The 4,359-nt window shown below is 55.3% G+C and overlaps 1 pseudogene; it reads right to left on the reverse strand.

Moving 5' to 3' along the window:
- Positions 1 to 3,855: 3,855 nt before the first annotated feature.
- Positions 3,856 to 4,152, reverse strand: LOC147124199 (large ribosomal subunit protein eL33 pseudogene; annotated as a pseudogene).
- Between the last annotated feature and the right edge of the window lie 207 nt (positions 4,153 to 4,359).

Consider the following 4,359-nt stretch of genomic DNA (forward strand, 5'->3'; position numbering starts at 1 on the left):
TTGGACCCCCACCTCAGGAGGAGGAGCAGGAGGAGCATGAGGAGGAGGAAGACGAGGAGTACCAGCCCAGGAGGGAGGCACAAGGTCCAAGGGCCGCCCGTTGGCGGCTTATTGAACGTCACTTCTAGGCCCCCTGTCAGGGAATGGCTGGTGCCAATGAAAGAACATGATTGCAGCCGTTCCGCAAGCCCTCAGCCGGTTAAGGCAACAAACACTTCAAAGATCAAACATGGACAATGTTAATAAATAAAATGCTTTATTGTACAAACTCAGGGCCCCTCCCACATGAAAACCAAAAACAGACGAAACCCCCAAAAAACACAAACACATTACTCGCTCCCACAACCTGGAGAGGATTAACAAAACAGTGCAACTAAAATGGCCGTCATCCTCGGCCTTCGTAAAAAACAAACATCACATCCTCGGCCTTCAAAAAACAAACATCCAATTCTCGGCCTCAAAAAACAAACACAACTGGCCACACATTCGACTTTTTGGCCCGCTAGGTCGATGCCTTGGCCATCTTTGGGTGGCCCCTGCCCGCCCTGCTGCTCCTCCTCAAAGTAAGGCCATTGGCTGCTGCAAGGCTGGGGGCAGGCTCCAGAGGGGCACATGTCGTGGCGGCAGATGCCCTTGGGGGTCGGCCTAGTCGTGGTCTGGCCGTCGAGCGGGCGGCTGTTGAATGCTGCAGCTGTGGCTGGCCAGCATCAGTCGCTGCAGCAGCTCCTGGCAGCTCCACTGGGGGAGTGGCAGTGGCGGCTGGAGGAATGGGGGCAAGCTGGCGGATGGCAGGCGCTCGCTGGTCGCCTGAGACACTGGCACTCGCCCGGGCCAGCACTGCAGCATGCGCACCAATCTGCCGAGGGACAGACCGCTGTGCTGCTGCAGCGCGCCGGGTGCCCTGGCGATGCCTGGCTGACACAGCGAGTGTGGCAGCAGTGAGTGCCCGTGTTGACCTGTTCAGTGACCGCATCAGAGCACCCAGTGACTGCACGGCACCACTGATCACCTGGCCACTCGCTGCCTGAGCTGCCCCGAATTCCGCCCGACTGGTGGCCTGTGAGGCCCCGACGTCGGTGACACTCCGAGAGAGGGACTCGATGGCCTCAGGCAACCGTGCCACTACCCCCATGAGCTCCGTGTGCCGGCGCTCCGAGTCTGCGGACAAGTCCTCGAGGCGTTCCATCTCCTCGGCGAAGACCATCTCCGGACTGGAGGCCGGACTCTCCCTCTGGGGAGAAGGCCGCCGAGCTGGCCGACCCTTCCTGCGTTGCTGGAGGCCGCTGGGCCCAGCAATTGGACTCCCCTCCGACCCTTCCTCCCTCTGGGGAGAGGGCCGCCGACCTGGCACCCCCCTCCCGCGTTTCTGCAGGCCGCAGGTCCCATGAGCTCCCCTCCCCTCCGACACTTCCGCGACGCTCCCCTCCAGGGAAGACGTGTCCCCTACATTGGCATGGGTTGCCACGGCTGAGGGTTCCCCTGATGGGCCGCCTTCCTCTTGCTCCTCCTCCTCCTCCTCCTCTGAGGGGCTGTCACTGGCAAGTTCAGGGACCTCCTCCTCACCATCTGAAAGCAGGAAGGCACAAGAGTAGCTTTAGAGTGAGGAGAGGCCGTCAGCGAGGGATGCATGAGTGGTGGCATTCAGCGCATTGGTCGGACAGTGGCAAAGGATGTAGATCTGACACGCAAGTGGGACGAGAGAGGTCCAAACGTGGATGTCCTTACCATTGGTGCCCAGAACAGGGTCGGCATCTCCACATGCAACAGGGCCAATCACCCGGGCACCCATGATGCGCTCCACGTGATGTTGAAGCTCGGTGAGCGGCTGGATCTGGGGTCGGCCTCCCCCGGTCGCAGTCCGGCTCTTCCGATTATTAGCCAGCTTGGCCTGCAAGAGAAAGGACGGCCTCTAAGTACAGTGTGTCGCCCTGATCTTGTGTGCACTGCCTCCCATGGTAGAATAGCCTGGCCAGTGTGTCGCCCTGATCTTGTGTGCACTGCCTCCCATGGTGGAATAGCCTGGCCAGTGTGTCGCCCTGATCTTGTGTGCACTGCCTCCCATGGTGGAATAGCTTGGCCAGTGTGTTAAGTGCAGAATGTGCAATTGATGTTCATGCCTGTCCCATAGCTGCTGGATGAGGGCTGGCCATTAGGGCTTTCAGGTCCCTTTGCCCATAATGTGAGGTGCACATGCAAGGATGAGGAGGTCACTGGAAAGGGTACTCACCCTGACAATCCGCGTGAGGTCATTAAACTTTTTGCGGCATTGGACACCGGTCCTGGGGACCTCGCTGTTGGCTGACACCTTGCTGGCGACATGCCTCCAGGCTCTCCGGTAGGCGCGGAGCGGCGCCCTCCTGCCATTGTCCGGGTACAAAATATGGCGCCTCTTCTCCACACCACCAACCAGCACACTCAGATCACGCTCTGAGAAGCGCTGCGCTCGTTCACGGGCCCTCTGCATGGCTTCAGGCACTATTTGGGTCCAGCAGCAGTGTTCAGGCCTAGCTGGAGGGCTCCACTATCCAGGGCGTGGCAGCAGACAAAGTCGACCCTTCCCCCTTAAGAGCTGGCCGGCGCCAGGGTGTCTGCTGTCAATCACGAGATGGCCGCACCTGCACTGCGCCCGGCCTGGGCGCTCTCGCTCAGCACCTCCGGCTTAGCGCCTAAAGAGAGGCGTCCAGCACCAGTTTTAGCGCTCCAGCAAACTCTTAGGGCGAAGCTCATGAATATCGCAGAAGTGGCCTCGATTTGGCGGCGGGCGCAAACCTTAGCGGCCGCCCGACTTTAACGCCCCAAAAGTAGCTACAATGAATTTCTAGGCCATTGTCTTTTCGTTCATGCCACAACGTGGCGAGGACAGTTTGAAGAGCCACAAGACACCGTTGGCCATGTTGAAGTTCTTGCCGACTGTGTAGATCCCATGGATCAGATCGCCAATACAAATTATGTCATACTTTCCAAGCTGCTTTGCAATCAAGGCATTGGCAGTGAAAGCGATGCGCTGGTGTTGGATCTGTTGAAACCACGTTTGTAAATCAATTCACGGACAGACTTCAGATTTGGATATTTCCATGTAATGTATGGCTCTGAAATACGGAGCATGTTGATTGAAGCTTTATTAGTTTTTGAATTTCAGATGCTTCGAAGTGGGAAGGAGCGTTTAGGATGATAGTAGGACTAAAAGGTTCACTGGCCTGTGTTGAGCCGCATTTTTTCGAATCCTCATCACTGATGGGAGTGACCGAATCGAGTTCTTCATGAGGAAGGCAATTAGAAAAGCCACTGTCCACAGGGTAATGCAACAATTTTACCCCTTGAGTGCCCCTGCCAAAGCGTTTGAAACGAAAAACTGGTGAGGCAGCAACATTGAGGAAGCGATTGAGCAAGGCGGTGTGCATCTTGAGCACCGTCTCTGAATCTTGCCCTACTTGTCTGTTGAGGACTGGGCAATCAATCACACGCGTGTCAAAGGCAGATCCTAAAAAGGATGGTTTGTGAGTCTCGTTGGCTGTAGCGATGGTGTAAGGAGGCTGAGCTGCGGATTCATCGCAATATTTCCCACACAAGCCAACCGGAAGGATTCACTGAGCGAGACTGCTACGTAGACGCTCTTTTGGGCAATTAACGTTCCGAGTGTGCCTTCCGAAGAAAATGGTCACCGTCATTGCATTAAGTCTCTGAGAGGCTTCCGGGAACGCCATTTTAAACAGTAGAGTGGACAGAAGTCATCGGTGATGTCTCATCTCAACATTACGTTCAAATCTGTGCCTTGCGGTGCTAAAGGAACTGGAAGTTAACTAAGCAGACGAGGAAACATTTGTTATTTATTGTCAATTGACGTGCAGCTGTGCTTCAAATCTTTGATGGGTACAGCTTCGCACGAATCCTGTGCCCCCTAGCCCTGGTAGGCAGGTTACTGCTGGACTTGGCACGGACCATGCCACTGTTTCAATGAGCACGAGTCTTGTGTGGTTTACCACCAGGAATGACAGTGCTGTTCTTAGCTTTGTAGACGTAGGCACCTCTCGTGCCCAGGTAAAGATCCGTTTCATCGCGGCAATAAACCCCCTCAATCTGCAGGAGAGCACTGTGCTCTCTTTGGTTGCGAAAGCCTCGTTTATAGCCAGTAAACGCAGTTTTGCAGAACATATGGATATTACAAGTCCTGATATCAGTAACGAAACAGTAGAAGGAATAGTAACCTGCTTTCGGTAGGTTTTCTTTCACTGTTCCTGTAGGAAGGCTATTCGCTCGGCTCTTGTCAGGTCGTTAAAATCAGACTGCAGGTTTTCGACCTTCTGTAGCTTAAAACCTGTTTCTAGCACATGCTCTATGGAGAGGAATCGCTTCCGGACC

This window comes from Somniosus microcephalus, chromosome 1 (genome assembly GCF_052327205.1).
Source record: "Somniosus microcephalus isolate GS21.2 chromosome 1, FLI_Smic_1.0, whole genome shotgun sequence".
Lineage (NCBI taxonomy): Eukaryota > Metazoa > Chordata > Chondrichthyes > Squaliformes > Somniosidae > Somniosus > Somniosus microcephalus.